Source organism: Sus scrofa, chromosome 11, assembly GCF_000003025.6.
Source record: "Sus scrofa isolate TJ Tabasco breed Duroc chromosome 11, Sscrofa11.1, whole genome shotgun sequence".
Lineage (NCBI taxonomy): Eukaryota > Metazoa > Chordata > Mammalia > Artiodactyla > Suidae > Sus > Sus scrofa.
Window position 1 is genome coordinate 78,889,747 of NC_010453.5, and position 19,686 is coordinate 78,909,432.

At 55.4% G+C, this 19,686-nt stretch overlaps 2 long non-coding RNA genes across 2 annotated transcripts in view; one reads left to right on the top strand and one right to left on the bottom strand.

Annotated features, from left to right (window-relative positions):
- LOC106504761 lies at positions 1,541 to 18,133 on the top strand. The gene is made up of 2 exons (XR_001298513.2): positions 1,541 to 10,080; positions 10,559 to 18,133. It is a non-coding gene; the product is annotated as an uncharacterized LOC106504761 (long non-coding RNA).
- LOC106504762 overlaps positions 16,353 to 19,686 on the bottom strand; it is a 31,334-nt gene continuing 28,000 nt past the window's right edge. Inside the window, exon 5 of the long non-coding RNA XR_002336799.1 lies at positions 16,353 to 16,475. This is a non-coding gene — a long non-coding RNA (uncharacterized LOC106504762). The remainder of the gene's footprint in view (positions 16,476 to 19,686) is intronic.

Here is a 19,686-nt window from a genome sequence, read left to right on the forward strand (position 1 = left end):
TTTTCCTTCTGGCTGATAAAAACACTTGTTAGATATGCTTAGACTGTGTTCAGAAGGTCTCGCGACCCCCTGTGCCGCGCGAGTGCCTTCGCCCTGCTGCGGCCTCCGGTGGCGTCGGCTCAGAGGGAGTGTGGAGGGGCGGGGGCGATGTCTCTGCCCCTGACTCCCCAGGTGGACTTTTAACGCTGTCGTTGTGAGAGAGAGACAGGTTCTCCACAGCCTGGTGGCAATGTTCTTTCTGTGCTCAGTTAGCCACCCAAGTAAGTTTCGTCGGCCGAGTAGCTCTGAACGCACTCCAAGTGGATTTTTGGCAAAGTCACCATCAAGTCCTCGTCAGCCTCGCTCTGGGGGATCAGCGGTGTCCTCTCCAGGGTGTGCAGGCGGGAGGCCGTCTGGCCAGGGAGGGCCCGGCCCTCTGGGAGCGCCAGTGCCGGGCCTCGGCTGGGTGACTGCCTGGGGACACATGTCAGGGGCCAAGGCAGGTCGCTCCCTGGAGTCTGGGGGAGCTGTTGTGCCCCTGGAGTCTGGGGGAGCTGAGCATGGGGCTGAGTGGGGGCAGGTGGCCGGGCGGGCAGCCCACCGCTCCCCGTCTGGCAGCCCAGCACCGGCTCCATGTCTGAGGGAGAGGTTCTGGGAGTCACCTCCCTGCGGTCAGCTGGGGTGGCCGATCTGTCAGCCCTGCGGGGGCATGACCACAATTTGGTCTGGCCACCCCGCGCCATGTGTAATAACTTATCTCTTATTTCACTACATTTTCTGTTTTTCTGTGTCTTCCGTGTATCTTGTTAACTCACTCCCAACACCTGATGGCTTCTGCCTTCATGGCACAGGCTGCCAGCCTCCTCTTGGCATCCCGACTCCATGGAGCCCCTTTCTCCCTGTCTGTTTTCTTATCTTCACAGCAGGATCAGGAATTTTCACCCAGTGCAGCAAAGGCCTGTTTCATCCTGGAACTTGCTGCTCTGTCTAAAGCAGCTGGAGGATCTTTGATGCCAATAAAACTCTATGTGGCCAGACAAGGCCTGTCCTCCACCTGGGGCGGGGTGAGCCTGTGTGGCCAGCACACCTGTTTAAGGACTTACCTGGAGGGAGGGGGTCCTGGCCACAAGCGAGCAGTCAGGCTGCTGATGGCAGGTGGCGGGGGGTGGGGGGGGCACCCTGGGGGGCACCCTGGGGGGCACCCTGCTCTCAGTGCCCCAGGTGAGCAGCCAGGCAGATCCGTGTTGACAGGAGGGGCGTTCCAAGAGCTTGGCTCGGACGCCCTGCTGAGGGCTCGAGCACCTGTCCCGTGCTGCTTTCCAGGTCAGGAAGCCCCAGGCTGTCACCCATTCCGTCTTCCCAAGACTCCAGGGCAGAGTTTTGCGGATGAAAGCAAGAAAACACACCAGTTGGGAGCTCCTGTTGTAGCTCAGCAGGTTAAGAACCTGACTAGTATCCATGAGGATGCGGCTTTGATCCCTGGCCTCCCTTAGTGGGTTAAAGGATACAGCGTTGCTGTGAGCCATCGTGTAGGTTGCGGACGGGGCTTGGGTCCTGCATTGCTGTGGCTGTGGTGTAGGCTGGCAGTTGTAACTGATTCAACCCCTAACCTGGGAACTTCCACATGCCACAGGCAAGGCCCTTAAAAAACAAAACAAAACAACAACAACAACAAAAACCATCAGTTGCTTCAGAGCCCGAGGGGCCCCAGCCCAGGACACAGCCTGTGTGCAACGGGCACCCCTACAAAGGCGGCTCAGCTATCAAAGCTGTGACCAAGACCCGACTGTTCTGCCTGGATAGAAACAGGAGGGCGCGTCTGCAGGGAACGCGTGCGCCCACTGCAACGCGTGCGCCTGGCACAGGGGGCAGCTTAGTGCTGCCATTTGCTGCCCGCTGCCCTGGCCTTCCTCCCAACCACCACCCCACCTCCAGCTTCTGTATCCCGGCCTCGTCAGGTCAGGCCTCTCCAACCTCCAGCGCCCCCCCAGGCTTCTCTTCTGGTGCTGGAGGTTGGGGCCGCAGACCCTCTTGGATGTGTCTGAAGAGCGACAGCTGCCGGAGCCCATCTGTGTGCGGGGCCTCGTGGGCCGTCACCTGCCTGGGGCCCACGTGGGCAGCGGTTGCCTGTGCAAGGGGAGGGGACACTCCATTTTTCCTCTATTCATACATTTCTGCACCTGCCTCACCCTTTCCAGTGAGCGTGTGTTACTGTTATCATGAGTGTAGGAATAGCAGCTGGTGGCGAGGCCCCTGGGGGGCAGCCCTGGTGCAAAGAGGACCTTTCATACTCAGGAAGGGAGGTGAGCAGGTGACAGGGGACAGCACTGAGACCAGCCGCTCCACGAGGACCAGGCTTTGTGCATGTGATGAGGTGCCTTCTGGGGCTGCCTCTGCTGGGCGCGTGCAGGTGCGGCGGGAGCGGGCGTGTCAGGCCAGAGAGGCCTGGTTTCAGAGGTAATTGGGGCTGCTTGTTGGGCTGGATTACTGGATTCCTTTTATTGGCAGTGGCTGTCAGGGTCTTTGAAAAGTCACATAACTTAGTTTATTACTTAGGAAACTATGCCGAGGTCTGTCTTAAGCGGCGGACTGTCCCTGAAGACGGAGGCAGCTCATGGAGTTTCACGCGAGGAGCCGGCGGCAACCCGGCCTTCTCTGGGAAGGCGCTGCGTGAGCACAGAGCCTGTCGGGGGTGCTGGAGGTCGTCCTCTCAGGGTCCTGGGAGCGGGGGCCACGCTCTGCCCCCGCCTGGGCCCCGGTTCCCACTTCTGTGCACCACGTACAGACGTGCCGTCAAGTGTCGCTGATGGCGCCAGCAGAGCTGGAGCCTCCTTCTTTTTTGGGGGGAGCTTACTTGGCTCCTCACCAGAAAAGGTCTGAGAACTTAGCGCGTGACTTTGGGGCTTGACTCTGTACCCACAGGACACTTGGCTGAAGTGAAGAGGCTCCCTGATGGGTGTGCGGGAGCTGACAGCGTGGCGGGAGGGGACTTGCCACGGGCACGCTGGCCAAATCTCCGAGGAGGGGGCACTTTCCTCAGCATGGACGGTGATTTCCCCTCTGAAGAGGCCGTTGTGGGGTCCGAACGCAGGGGTGTCAGGCAGTGTTTCGCAGGCCTGGTCTCTCCCAGTGAACTCCACGTCCGCGTGTCTCCTGTGGGGACAGCCCCTTAGTGTGTGGGAGGTGTTGTGTGTGGTGACAGCCCCTTGGGGGGGCGTGGAGGGTCTCCCTGGCACCGCTGGGCCTCACAGATGGCCTGCTTGTAGAACAATTCTTTATTTGGTGTTTAACGGAGAACAGTCACATTCCTGTTGAAATTTCTGTTTGGGAGCCAAGAATAGACCCTTAGGCCGTTGCATCTGTAACATGCATTCCAGGTACCGCAGATGGATTTGGTCAAGCTCTTAGACTCCACGGTGGGAGGCCACCCACCTCTGCTGCACGGTGCATGGGCTCAGGGCGCCGGGACCTCGAGCTGGGCCTCCTGGAGCCAGGCAGGCAGATGTGGGCTGAGAATGGCCCTCACCCATGCTCACACCCAGCCTGGCCCCATACCCTGAGGCCCCTCGGGGCAGGAGAGCCTGTGATCCCCCAGGCCGGCCTGTCTCCCCGGAATCCGTCAGGAGAGTCTTGGGCCTTAAATGTGGAGGCAACTTCATGGCACAGGCTGGCGTCGCCCCCTCCATTCTCAGGCAGCCCCGTGTCCCCACACTTCCCTCCAGGGGGATGCTCTGGTGTTTCGTCGCTCCCCCACCCGCAGCTCGTAAGGCCCAAGGTCAGACCCCCTCCACCCCTGCAGCTCGGGAAGCCCAAGGTTGCCATCTGCCTGCACGGCCACGTGGAGATTCCTCAGGAGCTGCTGGTCTTCCTCGGGAGGCCCAGCCTCCTGTTAACTGCCCAGGGTGAGTGGGAAGCGTGGTCGGACTTTGCCAGGACGGTGCTGGGGGCAGGCAGTGAGGACGGCAGCGCAGGGAGGGCCCGGGCCGCTGGGAGTGCCGAGGCCTCTCCTCCTCTGGGCTGTTAGGGGCCGGCAGTGCGCCATCGTATGTCTCCCGGAAATGGAGCCTCTTCTTCGCTTTTGGTCGAAAGAGGCAGGTGGGCATTGCCAGATCCCTGCCTTCAGAGGGCCCGGAGCCACGACTCGCTGGCCCCAAAGGCACGGAGGTGGGTCAGTGCGGCCAAGAAGAGGTAACCTCGCTCAGGGATTTAACCAAAGAGGGTTTACAGCCGCTGCCCACGTGCGCCCCAGACGGCTGGCCTTGGGGGGCGCAGGATTTCTCTTCCACCCCGTCGCCTCTCCCTCCCCTGCTCCTCGTGCTCGCAGAGGAACCCAGCTCCCCTCCGAGGCCTGGAGGGCAGACCCCCTGTTTGCTGCCCCTCATCGAGGACTGGGGAAATGCGACGGATACAGGCAAACTTCGTTTCAGGCAGCAGGGCCGTGCATGTAAATCAAGTGCCTCTTTGTAAATCAGGGGACTCCAGATTCAACGAACTGCGCTAATTTTTATGAAACTCAGGCTGAAGACGATGCCTCGTTACTGTCACTGTTGTTCCCATGTAAGGACCCTGGCGGTGCATTTCTGTGTAGATTCAGGAAAAAGGCCCCTTTACAGAGGAGCGGCTTGGAGCACTTGACCAGCCAAGCCTCCTGCAGGTGCTGGAAGCACAAGACCCACCGTGACACTGAGGCAGCAGTGGGGTGGGCTTTTGCGTTTTGAACACTTGTCGTTCTTTTGCTTTTATTTGCATTTTACAGACGAAAGGTGTGAGGCTCAGAGAGGGCGAGCACCTTGCCTGGAGTCGGAGTCAGAAGTAGTGGAACTGAGTTTGAATCCAGTTCTATGGGGGTCGCGGTCTCTCCGGCCTTCTTGCCATCAGGGGGTGGGCTGCTGTCCCCGTTCATGTTGAGGCATATCCTCGCCGCTGCTGGGAACCATGTCCTGCCCCGGTCCAGGATGTGGTTGGACGCTGCTGTCCTATGGGCTGAAGGTCACTCAAATTCCCTGGACAGGAGTCACAAGAGACCACGCCTCTCGTGTGGCCTTTAGTGAATTCAGAGTGGACAGCCGGCACCCCTGCATTGTCCAGAGTGTTCCATCACTGAATTGAGACCCCCGCCCCCCCTCACCCGGCTAGAACCACTGGGTGGTTCTCCCCCCCAGCCCCATTGGGTGGGTTGGCTCCTCCTGGACCTCATAGCACAGGACGCAGGGCGCTGTCCTTTGTGACGGGCCTGCTGGCTCGGCTGGCATTTCGGGGTCACCCCACTGCCGCGCCTGCAGAGCTTCTTTCCTTTTGATGGCTGAAGACTGTTCCACGCTCTGTCTTTTCATCTACGGAGGGCGTTTGGCTTGTTTCCACTTTTAGCACCTGTGACGATGCCACTGAATGGCGGTGTCTTCAGTGCGTTTTCCTGTATTTGCCTGTATCTGTTTTCAGTTAATAGCTAATTTTTTGTCAGAAGTGAATTTTGAAAATATTATCAATGCCTTTGTTTCTATTCCATTAAATCCAGTAACTTTAAATTACAATAAATTTTCTTTTTGATAAAAATAAAGTATTTTAATTTTTTTTATGTTTTAATATACCTGCTTTTCAGTTTTTCACTGTCTTTCTCAAATACATTTTACATTCCAGGAAAACCGTTACAGACACACCTGAGCTTGTGGCTCCAGAGTATACAGTTTCTCTTTTGTCTCAGGCCCGATGTGGCTCGGCCAGCGCTGGTCACTGCCTGGGGCGGGGGCAGTGGGGCAGGCCTGGCTCGTTGTCGCAGTGAATTGTCGTCACAGTGTCGGCTGTAACTGCAGAGTCGCCTCCGTCCTGTGTGCCGTGTCTGCAGAGAGCTTTTCTGGGTGTCCTCGCAGCGCCCGCCTGCGCCCCTGGCTTCAAGCTGAGCGTGGGGGGTGGGGTTGGTCCTGGCGGTGCCCCCTTTCTGCGTCTGCTCTCCCCCCCCCACCCAGAGGCATGTGCTCAGTGACACCCCCTCCTCCGGTGTCCACCACGCATGCAGTCCTGGGAAGTGGCGGGCAGTGGGCCCGATCCCTGTCCCCTGACAGCCTCTGTGAATTCGGGCCCCCCCCACAGCAGCTTGGCCTTGACCCCAGCCCACAACGTGACAGAGGAGGGACGGGAATCCAGGCATCTGTGACATCAAGGTGCATGCTGTCCAGACACAGCTTGGTGCTCTGGCCGTGGGGACCGGGGCAGCCCCCAGGCTGCTCCCCTGGCCCCGTGGCCTCTGTCCACGCCGACAGCCCTGGTCTGTGTCTGTTCACGTCTGTGGCCCCTCCGGGGCCCTGGCCCACGCCTGCCAGTTCAGAGGCTCTGTTTGGGAAGCTGCTGTTGGAGTTTGTTTGGGGTCACACCTGTCCTCTGGGGCTGCAGAGGTCGAGTCTCGACCCGACCCAAGTCTCTATTTGATGCCTGAGATTTGGACCAAATGAGACAGAGCAAGTGGGTAAAGGGAGCGTTTGACCTTTGCTGCCACTTCAGGGACCCAGGGAGAAAAAATGGGGTTTAAAGTGGGGAAAACGGCTTCAAAGTCTCACAGCCTGTGTGGCCCGTGGCCTGGCCCGGGCCAGCTGTGTTCCCCCAATGGTGACACAGTCACAGGCCACTAACACTTCGAGAAGGCCCCGGGCTTCCTAGCCTTGCCAGAAGGAGACCAGGCTCTCGGGCCAAGGGGGAGATGTGAAACGCCTGCGGCCGCCGAGGAAAGGCTTTTGTCCAGCCCGGCTTATCTGATCTCCCAGCTTGTAGTTCTGTGTTGTCAAAACAGGCTGCTTCCTGTTACACAAGCGAGCTGCTGAGCGTGGGGGCTGCCGGCTTGGCGCGAGCCCAGTGCAGCGGGGCTGGTGGCCCTCCGTCCCTGCTGGGTTTGGATCATGGAGAAGCCCACGTGAGGGACCCAGGTGAGCTGGGCAAGCAGATCCTTCCACAGACTGGCCTTGCCCTCCGGCCGTGTGGCCTGCACCGTGTCACTTTGCTCCTAAACCCTCCAGCGGGGGGAGCAGCAGGAAGGCGAGGCTGAGACACAAGGGGGGGAGATGCCGAGCGTGGGCGTCGGTGGGGCCCAGGTTAGACGGGAGCAGAGGCTGCATGTCTGACGGCATGGGGATCCCCACTTCATGTGGGGAAGGTGTGCACCCAGCACGTGGTCACCGTCACCTCCGTGACATGAGAGCGGGAAACGGGAGCCCAGCTGGGCTGTGGGGTCAGCGGGTGAGAGGCTCATGGCCGGGGGGGGGGGGGACGCCTCGGTGGGGATTCAGACACGCGGCAGAGCCGGTGTGCCACCAGCGCAGGACCCGGCGCTGAGGCAAGGAGGCAAGCACGGCTGGCCTTGTTATGTCTACACCCCACCCACTTCCTCATGGGGTTATTTTAAGCCAGTCCCAGACGTCGTATTACTTCATCCATAAATACTTATGAGGGTATTTCTAAAAGTTAGATAAGAACTAAAAAAGCCCCACAAAACCACAATTCCATCTTTGCAGCTGAAATAATTGGCAGTGCTTCCTTCAAATTGTCAGATATCAGTGTTCCGATTTCCTGGTTGTCTCTCAATATTTAAAGCAGCCAGTTCTGCAGTATTTTTCCTCTCTGGCCCAGGCTCCCGGCTGGGCACCAGGAGGGCGTCAGGGAAGGGGCTCAGGCTGTCGCCTGGAGCGCTCGCGGGAGGTGCACCTGTGCGGGTGGTGCTGGGGACAGGGCCTGGGAGCCCCAGGGCACTTGGAATCTGGTCACCCCCAAGTGAGCGGTGTGTGACGAAGAGAAGGACGGCTTTCCCCCTGGGGGACCCGCGTGCCCCGGCGCAGCGGCCGTGCGGAGACTACAGGTCTGGAGGGGCTGGGACCCCACAGGGGGTCTTGGCCGCTCTCCTGGGACTCAGTCTTTATGGGAGGCATTCTGACACGGAGCCGCTGCCACTTGGAAGCCTCTCTTTCCCGGGGTCTGTGAGCCCCCCTGCCCACCTTGGCCCCCACCACTGACCTTGCCCCCCGGTCAACCTTGCCCTTAGCCTGGGAACTGAATCCCACGATGGAGGAGCTGGTTTGGGCAGAAAGGAACTTGGCAAGTTCTGACTACTGGTGAGCTCCACTCCGGGGAGTGTGTCCCCAGCCCTGGCCTGGCACGGAGGCCACGTTTCAGGGGACGTGGCACAACACAGAAGTCCTGACTACAGCTCTGGAGGCCAGAAGTGCAGAACAAATGTGTCCGGGGCTTCCTTCCTCTCCTCCAGGTAGAACCACTCCTGCCTTTTCCAGCTTCCACAGGCACCCATGTCCTGAGCTGGGGCGCCTTCCTGTCTACAAACCAGCGCCTCCCGGTGTCTCTCTGGCTCGGACCCTCCAGCCTCCCTCCTCCCTACCGGCCCCTCGGGGTTCGCCCACCAGGGAGTCAGGACCTTCCTCCCAAAACCCTCCACTCAATCTCGTCCAGTCTCTTTTGCTGCGAGGTGACAGTCGCCCAGCCTGGGGCCTCGGTGTGGCTGTCTCAGGGAGCTGTCACTCCGCAGCCACAAACACCACACAACGTTGTATCAAGGGGTCGGAGACACGCCCAAGGTGGACGCAGCTCCTCTGGTGGTGGCTGCGATTCGGTGTACCGTTCAGGTAAACCTTTGTGTCGTCAGCCCAGGAAGGTACGAAAGAAAAGCTGCTAGTTGGGGTAAGTAGCTTTTTAGACACACATCAGGTGCTGGAGCTGCTCTGCTGCCCGTAGTCCGTCTCCGCCCGAAGCAGTGCTTTGCTTCACTTCCAGAGTCTGAGCGGGAATCGCCTGTGCGGGGTGAGGTGGGGGGCGGATCTGGGGGCTCGGGTCACACGATGGCTGCCGTCACCTCTCCCGGGCCGGGGGGCAGTTTTGAGAGAGCTGGGGGCTGTCAGCTGTGCCCCGGGGTTCGCTAACCCTAACCCTCCCCCAGGGGGTGGCAGACGCCCTGCCGCTTCCTCTCCAGGGCTGAACCCGCTGGGGCCCCGTTCTCAACCCCAGCTTTCTCCCTGGCTTCTCGCATCATTCACTGATTGGATCAGCATTGACATTATCTTCCGGGAGCGGTGGAAGATGAGGAGACAGGCGCAAAAAATAAAAATGTGAATGTTGTGCCTTTCTCAAAGAGCTTCCCTTCTCCATTGGGGCAGATCTCAGCCAGCGAATTATGCAGGTAAATGCACAGACACACCTGGAACGCAGGCCCGGATGCTGGTGTGAGAAGCTGGAGTCAGGAAGGCGGCCCTCCTCCCGCTTTGTGGGGGGAGAGCCTGGGGAGGAGGGGCCCCAACGGTGAAGGTGGGCGAGGGCATGTGTGATGCCCCGCGTGGCATGACTGACCCCCCCCACCCACCGGCTGGAGGGCTGGGGTCCGGGGAGGGTGCCTGGGCCCCACCCTGAGGGCTCTGCAGGCCCTGCCGGGAGACGCATTCGCTGTCCAGCAGCAGAGGGAGGCGCTGTGTGTGAGTCTGGCAGGAGATGACTCGGGGGGTGGTGGGGGCCGCGGGCGGGCACAGGGGTTCAAGGATGCCAGGGGATAAAATCGTAGGTGCCGGGAAGAGCCCAAGGGAGTCAAACTGACTGGGCCTGAGGGAGCTGGGAGAGGTTTGGGGGGAGAAGGGGTGGGGTGTGCATCCTGATGGATGCCGTGTTCACCAGTGGTCAAGGAGGGGCCTTTAAACCCCCAGGGAGGTGTCGAGGGGGAGTCTGGCCCAGGGAAATAGAGGTGGGGTCACCGCGTTCCTTCAGCCACCGAGAGCTTAGACCCCAAACAAAGCCTGCTACTGAGCTGGAGGTGGTGGGTGTCGTGGCCTGAATGAGTGTGACCTGCGACCCCTGTCATATGCTGACACCCTCCGCCTGCCCATGTGATGTGTCTGGGGCTTTGCAAGTGACTAGGGTTAGATGTGGTCACGAGGGCAGGCCCAGGGTGGGGTCAGTGCCCTCAGAGTCTGTTTCTGCTCCTGCAGACACCAGGGGGTGGCTGGCTGGGGCCTGGGACCAGGAGGCAGCTGGCTGGGACCCCGGAGGCTCCCCACCGGAACCTGACCCTCCCTGACCTCAGGCTTCCAGCCTCCAGCAGGGGAGCAGCAAAGCCTGTCACTTGTAAGCTGCCTGGTCAGGGCGTTGGGCTGCAGTGGCCCCCACAAAAGCCATAGTTTGTCCAGTGTTTGTTGAATTTTGTCAGATTTTTTTCTATACATCTGTTAAAATGATCTTAGGAATTAAGCTTTTATCCTGTAATCTTGTAAATGACAAAACTTGACTTTTTTTTTTTTTTTTTTTTTTTTTTTTTGCCTTTTTATCTTTTCTAGGGCCGCTCCCGCGGCATATGGAGGTTCCCAGGCTAGGGTCCAATCTGAGCTGTAGCCACCAGCCTACACCAGAGCCACAGCAACGCGGGATCCGAGCCGCGTCTGTGACCTACACCACAGCTGCCGGCAATGCTGGATCCTTCACCCGCTGAGCAAGGCCAGGGACCAAACCCTCAACCTCGTGGTTCCTAGTCGGATTCGTTAACCACTGCCCCACGACGGGAACTCCACAACTTGACCTTTAATTGAAGCTTTTGCTTTACACTCAGTTGTAAAAAGTAGCAGAGAGACTCCTGTGCCGTTTACCTGGTTTCTGCTCGGCGTTCACACCGGAAGAAGGTCCCCTAGGACACCAACAGCATCAGGAGTCAGAACTGCCAGCAACACAAGGATCCTGGCTCTTGCCTGCTTTCAGTCACACTCCTGCACCTTGACGTGGTTTTAATGTTGTGTCCAGAACCTCCTCTTGTCGCCTTTGGAAGGACTGGTCACCGGGAACTGCTGTCACCGCCAGGGACCTGTTCTTTTCTCTGTTCTTTGCACGTTATGAAAATTACCTCCTTGTCAATTTTTCCTTTATTCCTCGTGTTTATTTCAAAAGCCTACTTGGGTGAGAGACTGTTCAGTTTGTAGGTACAATACCAAATGCAAGCTGTAAAGGTATCATCTGAAAACAGAGCTTAGAAAGCATAACACTGTTCGTTGCACAGGCTTTTTCTCAGTCCTCTGCATTTTGTGACCAAAAAGGTGACTAGATTTTCTTTAAAGCAGTATTCTTCATTTTAAGACTGTAAAAAATGTAAAAATAGGCAAGAATAGAAAAACACTGTTTTCATCTATTAATTTTCTTTATTTTTCCTTCCTTCTTCCTTTTTTTTCTTTCTTCTGTTAAATGTAAATCTTCGATTCATCTGAAATGTATTTTAATCCATGGGATGAAGAGTCAAGAGTGGGAATTTTGTTCTACCCAAATGGATGGTTGATCGTCCTAGTATCATTTATTGAATAATTTATCACTTAAAAATTTTTTTTTGAATCCTCAGTGTTAACAATTATTTGTAAGTGTTGCTACAGCTAATAACTCACAGATGAGGCTTCTGAGATCGAGTTATGTAAGTTGATCAAGGTCGCAAAGCTTGAACCGTGTAAAGCCAGAGTCAGTCAGGTTTGCAGGCTCCATGCCTCCCACCCTGTTCTGTTCCCAGCTGTGAACCCCTCATCTGACCTTGAAGCTCCCAGGGCCCTTGGGAGCCATGTATCCTGGGAGAAGCCACACAGAGTCTCTGGATTCAGTGTCCCGGGCGGCCTTGTAGGCGACTCTGTTCGTGTGGGAATGACCTTGTGGCACTAAGACAGCTAAATGCTCACGATGACCTAAGGCAGCTCCACCTGCACCAAGTCGGGCCTCACGCCACAGTAGGATTCTGCTGTTAATTTCAGAATCATGTTTTGCTATTTGAGATGTGCCAGTTGGACTGAGATGGGAGAAGCTGGAAGAAAGTGAAAGATTTCTGCTTCAGAGAGGAGTTTCCTGGTGGCTGGGACAGTCTTTGTCCCATATTTTTGTGGTGGGGAAAAGGATGCTTTGCGAGAGGTGAGAAGGGCTGGAAGCACTTGGCTTGGCAGGTGGATCAGGAGAGACCTTCCCAGCTGAGGCCACTGGGGAAGGCGGCTCCCTCAGCTCCGGTCACATCCATGGAGGGGTCAGCAGGGGAGTGTGATGCTGTGTCCACGTGTGCAGGCCCCCGACTGACTGTGATTCCCGACCCACGCGCAAGTCACACACTGCTAACTGGAAGATGTGGGTGCAGAACCACTGGATGTCCAGGGCTCTGGGGCTTTCCTCACCCCACTTGTCCTTGCAGCCCTCAGACCAGTCCGTGAACTCTCGTATGTGGATGCCCACTGAGTGCCGGGGCCTTGACCCCAGGCGTCTGCGTTAGTGGAATGAATGGTGGGTGGGATATATGGTAGGCAAGCTGCGAGAATGGCCTGCTGGCGGCCCGACCCCTGCCTGCCACCCCTGGAGGGAACAGTCCCAACCCCTCCCAGGCCCCAGCAGAGTAATGCGGGATGGCAGAGCTGTCCATTCGGTAAAGGACCTGCCAAGACGACACCAGGTCTTCGATGTTTGGAAGGTAAGCCTCTCGGCTCGGTGGAGCTGGGCAGGGGCGCTGCGGCCTCAGGGCTGGACCCTATCCCCTGGGTCGGCAGCAGCTGCCAGTCAAACACGAACAGGTCCCAGTGGGCCAGACACTGGCCTCGAACAGCCTGCAGGGTCTGGCCACCGAGACGTGCTTTTTTCAAACCAGCAATAGTCACGGAAGGTTTAGAGATGGATTTGCCTGGAAAAGTTATTTCCGAGGTTACCGGCCGTTTCAATTATTAAAAAGTGGGACAGACTCGAAGGATGTGGAAGAAACTCGTGTGGCAGGAAACCGTCCCACAGACTAACTGACAGCTCGGAGCTTTAAGCAGAATCTGGTTTTGGATGAGAGAGTCCAGTCCGAGAGGGAACCCAGAGACCTTAGCTGGGTCCTCCAGGCGGCTTGGTTCAGCCCAGTCACGATCCCGCCCCTGGACCCTCTGTCCTGAGGGCGTGGGCACTGGGGATGAAAGACAGGTGGTTCAGGATGAACGCGGGGACCGAGGTGGACACTCAGGGGCCTGAGGCTGGGGGCTCCTCCGCGCGGCCCAAGGCCCAGGTCTGCCCGTAGTGGGTGGTGACCGGCTCAGCGTCTGCAGGTTCATGTCACAGGAGGCCCGGTGACTGGTGCTGGGACCCCCCCAAACAGCAGGATGTCCAGATTCTCTGACCGCCTCGAAAGGGATTCTGGTCGCTGGGATGCCGTTTTCCCCACAGCAAAGCTGAGGTGCAGATTCTTGAACTGTCAACAGACTGAAGGCTCTTGCTCGAGGGGGCCTGGGCTCTTATTTCAAACCCGAAAGGGTCTGGAGGAGAGCACACCATTGCTCAGGGACCTCAGACTCCGACAAGGCTGGAAGGAGCTTTATCACAGCGCCCACAGGCTGGAGGAGGATGGAAGCTGCTCCTCACGGCACCCCCATGGAGCCAGCCCTGGATCTCAGACCTGGGGGGCTACCACCCATGCTGGGGGCCCCGCCTGCAGCGCCTCCCTTTTCTCCTACTTGTGGGACCTGTGGGACCTTTCCGGAAACAAAATAGATCAAGCTGCCCTGGAAGCAATGGAAACCGAAAAGCAGAGCCAGGCTGCTGGGAAACTCTGAGGTCCTTGCAAGGGCTTTGTTTAACACTCGGCGTGAGCCCTTCCAGCCCCGGGACCTGGGGCGCACAGCTCCTCCTCCCCACACCCCGCCCAGCCCAGCAGGCTGGAGCCCCTTTCCTCCCTCGGGGACTTCCTCGAGGGGACCTCACCCTCACTGCCCACTCCCGGCCTTCTGCGCACTGTTTCCAGCACCCAGTACAGTGGCTGCAAACAGTAGATGCTCCATAAGTGTCGGAAAAACCGAGACCCTCACGGTGGACTTTGCTTAAACACTAACTGATGCACTGTCCACATTTTTGCGCAGCTCTTCGGAGTAGAATTCCAGACTCTTTCCCCACACGCCAACCAAATGCCCGTGTTTCAGTATTTGAACATGTTTTATTTAATGAAAAGCACCAGTTTGGTGTAAGGTTAGCAGGTGACATACATCAAAAGTCTCAAAGATGCTCATATTACTTGTTCCAATATTCCACTTCTGGGCATTTATGCAAAGGAAAGAATTCAAGATATGGAAAAACCTTTATGCCCCAAAATATGCATTCTAGGACAGCACTATTTCTAACAGTGAAACATGTAAGCAGCTCAAGTGTCCAAAAGGGAGGCTGTTCGGTGATCAAGGGTGGATTCTCTTAACGGATGATGGGAAAGCAATAAACGCTGCTGCTTATCTGTAGTTAATGACATCCGCTCATACGCCCGTGGATCATGGTCAAGGGTTCTGTGTAGTAATAAGGTTAAACACACGATGTGCAAGAACAACTTTTCGCCCCTTGAGCTATAGTATGAAAGTTCTCAAAGCAAATGTGCAAAAAGGTTCACTGTGGTTTCTCTGGGTGATGGGACTAAGATTTCATCTTTTCTTTTCTTTGTTTCTTTTTAACTTTCTAAATTCCTGTGACAAGCGTTTTGCAGTATCAAACCACCCAGATAATACTGACTTCACGTCGTGCGCCTTTTCTGCTCGGAGACATGCTGATTTCTGTTGCGCTGGCGCCATCTCCATTTCCTGGGCGCCTTCTCCCTGCACGGGCGGTTCCCCGAGCAAGTGCAGACCTCCCGGGTGCCCAGAGTCCAGGGTGCCTCTCGGGGGGCGCCCCACCCGTGTCTACGAGGCTGGGCCGTGGACCCCCTCCACGCAGACGAGGAAACCAACAGAGAAGGCAGCCGGTGCCGGCAGGTTGTCCGTCTCACCAAAGCCTTCACTGGGGTTAATGTGTTTGGTCTATTAGCGTCGTTCCTGGAAACGACGTGAATCATTTCCAAACACCTCCATTGTTTCAGTGCATATTTTCCCTGTGGTGGCCAGGCGATCTGCGTGCTGCAGCAAAGTCCTCATAAATCCCCAAACAGTCCCCGATTGTCTGTCTCCCTGGCAGGAGTGCAGACATGCCTTCGCCTCACTTTCTTCCACGTATTCCTCCTGACAAAGGCAGAGGACCCACTAGGGACTGCTTATCAGAGCCTTATTGGGGCAGCCTCTTTTGTAGCATTTAAGAAAGAAGCAGCCTTTCAGGAAAATGGCCAAAAGGGCAGTTTTTCTTGGGTCAACACTCAGATGAAGCCAGGGTAATGATGAAAATGAAGGGCAACTAGCAAAAGTCCCGCACGGGAGTTCTGCCGTGGCTCAGCGATAGCAAACCCACCTCGTATCCATGAGGACATGGTTTCGATCCTTGGCCCTGCTCAGTGGGTTAAGGATCCAGCGTTGCCATGAGTTGCGTAGGTCGCAGATGCAGCTCAGATCTGGGGTTGCTGTGGCTGCGGTGGAGGCTGGTGGCTGCAGCTCCAGTGCGACACCCAGCTGGGGAGCCTCTGTATGCTGCAGGAAGGGCCCTAAAAAGACAAAACGAAAAATAAGTAAATGAGTAAGTGGAATATTTCTTTAAAAAAGTCCAGCACAGGACTCTCCCCGAATAACGAGGAATTTAGAGAAAAGGATCATCCTGGGTCCGATTGCCAGGGACTTGTGGCTGTGGCCTCTGCAGCACAGGACGAATGGGAGGGAGGCCTCCAAACGTCGCTGCTCAAGGACGTCTGAATAGACGCTGCTTGGAAAAGAGAGAGCAAGTCATGCCTGCAAGGCTGAGACGGGTCCCTGGATTCAGACTCTACGCTTCTGATCGTACTAGATATTTTGAGCAGTCAAGCAAGGATGCAGTATTGATGACTCTCCAAAAGCACCTCGAAAGGATGGGAAGATGATCGCAGAGGACCTGGTAGCATCAGAAGGTTCCCGCGTAAACCCAGAGGTGACTGCAGCCATGGAGGTCGTGGTGACCGAAGGCTCACGCTGTCTCCCCTGTAGGAAACTGAGGCCCCCAGGACGGGCTGTCTTGCTCCAGATCAGATAATTACCAGAGGCGGGCCGTGTGGCAGCCCAGATGGGACTTCCAAGCCCTTGCCAGCGCTGGAAATGAATCCGAAGTTAATTCCACCAACCTTCCCGCCCCACCGCGAACCTTGGCATTGGTGTCACGGCCAGCCTTGCCCAAGAGCAATTCTAAAAGAAACCATCCCAACCCCGGCACCTCCCTGCCAGGCTTTTACATTTCAAGGAAGAGGATCCCGTAAACACCTGCGAAACGAAAGGCCGCGGCTGACGGCAGAATTCGTTCGCCTGCTGAAGGAGTGACCTGGGGAAGAGGCTGGTTTCCGCAGCGGGAGCTTCCCAGGCAGCGCGGCCATGGCTGGCCTCGAGCTTCTCCCCTGCCGGCCACCTCGGACCCAGGGGTCGCCTCAGGCCCAAAGGCCCAGAGCGCCCAGTCTAGTCTCTCCAATCAGGTAACGAAACGTGTACCAACCTCCAGGAGTTTCCGACTGGATGTCCCAGTAACCACAGGAGTTGTTCCCTCCAGGATGAGGCCAGTGCAACACGTCACCAGGTGGCATTTAGTCAGGTGTGGCCTGAGACTTGTCTAGGCTTGCCCTGGTCACTGAGCTGTGGAGAAACACCAATTTGGATTCTTTAAAGGCCACTTATGTTGTTGAGGTGGGGTTCATTCTATTTCAAAATTGTAATAATTAGAGGAAGGTGATTATAATTGGTTCTGGGAAGGAAAGATGCATTTAATAAATTCTGCAAAACTTCAGGATATCATATTGCAATAACATTGAAACCAACTAAGAAAAATAAAGGATAAAAAGATACAGCAGCAGAGGGAAATTAAGCATCTTCTAAACAAAACAGAAGGGGTGCATGCAGAGAAAGGACACTGAAAAGGTATTTACAAGCAATGAAAACACAGATACAACAAGCCGCCTTTATAACATGAGGCGCAGGGATTATTTCATGCACCAGTGCTTCCCATAGTTCAGTCTTTTGCATGTGATTTCAGAGCTTTGCCATATCTGTACATCTGAATTTTTTTTATTATTTACTTAATGAATGTGTAATAGATTAAATTTTAAGGTGTAGATCCATCTAGAGCCAACTGAAACAGTATCTGTAAAATCACAGATTTGTTATTCTGGCTGTACTTTTTTCTATAATACACTGAAATAAATTAGTGACTTTAAAAATAAAAAGTGTCTATCTATGTACCACCTAAAACTCTGTTATGATCCGTCGACACCTGGGACTTGGGAAAATGCATGGTTGCCTACACCTCCCCCTGTGAAAGCTAAGGTAAATGGCCCCTGGAGAGCTAAAGTGGATGGCAGTCAAACCGGAGAAAACCGTGCCAAAGAGGGAAAACCCCTCTCCGCCCACCAATGGACCCTGACACACGAACGGAAACTCTTCTGCAGCCTCACCACATGGATGTGAGCCCACGCCTGTCGGTAGAGAGAGAGCCTCAATCAAAACATAGGCTAGGAGTTGCTGTTGTGGCTCAGTGGGTTAAGAACCCAACTAGGATCCTCATGGATGTGGGTTCGATCCCTGGCCTCTCTCAGTGGGTTAAGGATCCAGTGTTGCTGTGGCTGTGGTGTAGACCGGCAGCTGCAGGTCCAGTTCTACCTGTAGCCCGGGAACTTCCACTGTTGCAGGTGTGGCCCTGAAACATGAAAGGCAAGTGCCACTTGAAACCTTGGGGAGGAAAGCTGGATGCGACAGGTAGGTGGCATTCTAAGATTCAAGCAGTCTTTTTACCATTAATTTTTTCGGACTATAAAAGTAATTCAGGGAGTTCCCGTCGAGGCTCAGTGGTTAGTGAATCCGACTAGGAACCATGAGGTTGCGGGTTCGCTCCCTGGCCTCGCTCAGTGGGTTAAGGATCCAGCGTTGCTGTGGCTGTGGTGTAGGCCGGCAGCTACAGCTCCAATTAGCCCCTAGCTTGGGAACCTCCATATGCCGTGGGTGTGGCCCTAGAAAAGACAAAAAGTAAAATAAAATAATAAATATAAAAAAATTTAAAATAAGAAAGTAATTCAGGTTTCCCGTCATGGCTCAGCGATTAACCTGACTAGGATCCATGAGGGTGGGGTTCGATCCCTGGCCTTGCTCAGTGGGTTAAGGATCCAGTGTTGCCATGAGCTATGGTGTGGGTCACAGACGAGGCTTGGATCCCATGTTGCTGTGGCTGTGGTGTAGGCCAGGGGCTATAGTTCCGATTCGACCCCTAGCCTGAGAACCTCCATATGCCGCAGGTGCCACCCTAAAAAGCAAAAAAACAAAACAAAACAAAACAAAAAAAACACACACAAATAAGGAAATAAAATTCATCCAGAGGCCATCGCTGCTAAGACTTTCACACATTCTTGATACCTTTTCACACATGGAAGTGCATAAATACATGTGCTGAGTCAACAGAGTTTTGCAAAGACGTGTTCCTGCTCTGCCCTGGTTCTGTGACACGCCTTTTCTACTCAGCCGTCGTGCTATGTAGCACTTTGCAAGTTCACTACAAACCCTTCTGAAATATCATTTCAAAGTTTCCGTGGTATTTCCCGGTTGGAAATTAGAGTTTCTCTGCTAGTAGCTGCCCGTGGGACTTTCGGAACTGGCTACACTTTCCACTCCGTGTCCACCGGGCACAGACGCCCTCTCTCGTGAGCCATCGGGGACACTCAGTTATAGATCCAAACATTTGAGACGTGTCATCGCTGGCATGGTTTTCTGCCTCGCCGCCGTTTTTCACTTATCTGACCAAATATTTCCACGAGTAAAGGTCTCCAGAGAGGCCACTGCGTTCCTCCAAGGAGTCGCGCTCTTGCTTCCGCCCTCGGTGGGGTCTGTGTTTTCATCTGCTTTGCGAACGTGGGGCTTTGTATTTTTATACGTTATATAATCTTTACACTCTCTGATCGGCCAGGCCTCCCAATTCCAGTTTCCACGTTTAATATTATGTTTACATCTCTCAGTTGGCTCTGGTTTTTCCTACAGCCCCTTACAAAATTTGTTGTTGCCTCAATATCAGTTTTGTACACAGTTTTTGACCAAACTCACGCTAGGGAGTTAGTAGACTGTGCTGCTATTTTGAACTGGTCCTCTGCCCTCCCCATTCTCGGCTAGTTGGTATTGCTGACGTCTGGAAATGCTACCGACTTCGCATATTAATTTTACTATCCATCACTGTAATTTCCTCTCTCGGTTTTACGATTTTTTTTTTTTTTTTTTTGTCTTTTTGCTATTTCTTCGGGCCGCTCCCGCGGCATATGGAGGTTCCCAGGCTAGGGGTCCAATCGGAGCTGTAGCCACAGGCCTACGCCAGAGCCACAGCAACGCGGGATCCGAGCCGCGTCTGCGACCTACACCACAGCTCACGGCAACGCCGGATCGTTAACCTACTGAGCAAGCGCAGGGACCGAACCTGCAACCTCATGGTTCCTAGTCGGATTCATTAACCACTGCGCCACGACGGGAACTCCGGTTTTACTAATTTTAAGTCCATTCTTTGGGTGTTTTGAGGAGGTTTTGTGGCTTGAAGCTCCGATTCTGGAAACAACCAGACCTGTATTTCCAGACACCATGCTTGCTGGCTCCAGTCTTGAGCAAGTCTTTATGTTCTCGTTTTAGCCAACTTGGTCAAGGCACAGGTGACAAGTGACATCGTGTAAGGGGAGCTCCACATCCCAAAGGTCGGCTGCACGAGCGCAAACACAGCGACCACCGTGAGCTTGGCTAAGGCGGGTACTGCCCCACAGGCCACCACGGGTGGGTGCGTGTGTGCGTGTGCGTGTGTGTGTGTGCACGCGCGTGTGTGGTGAAG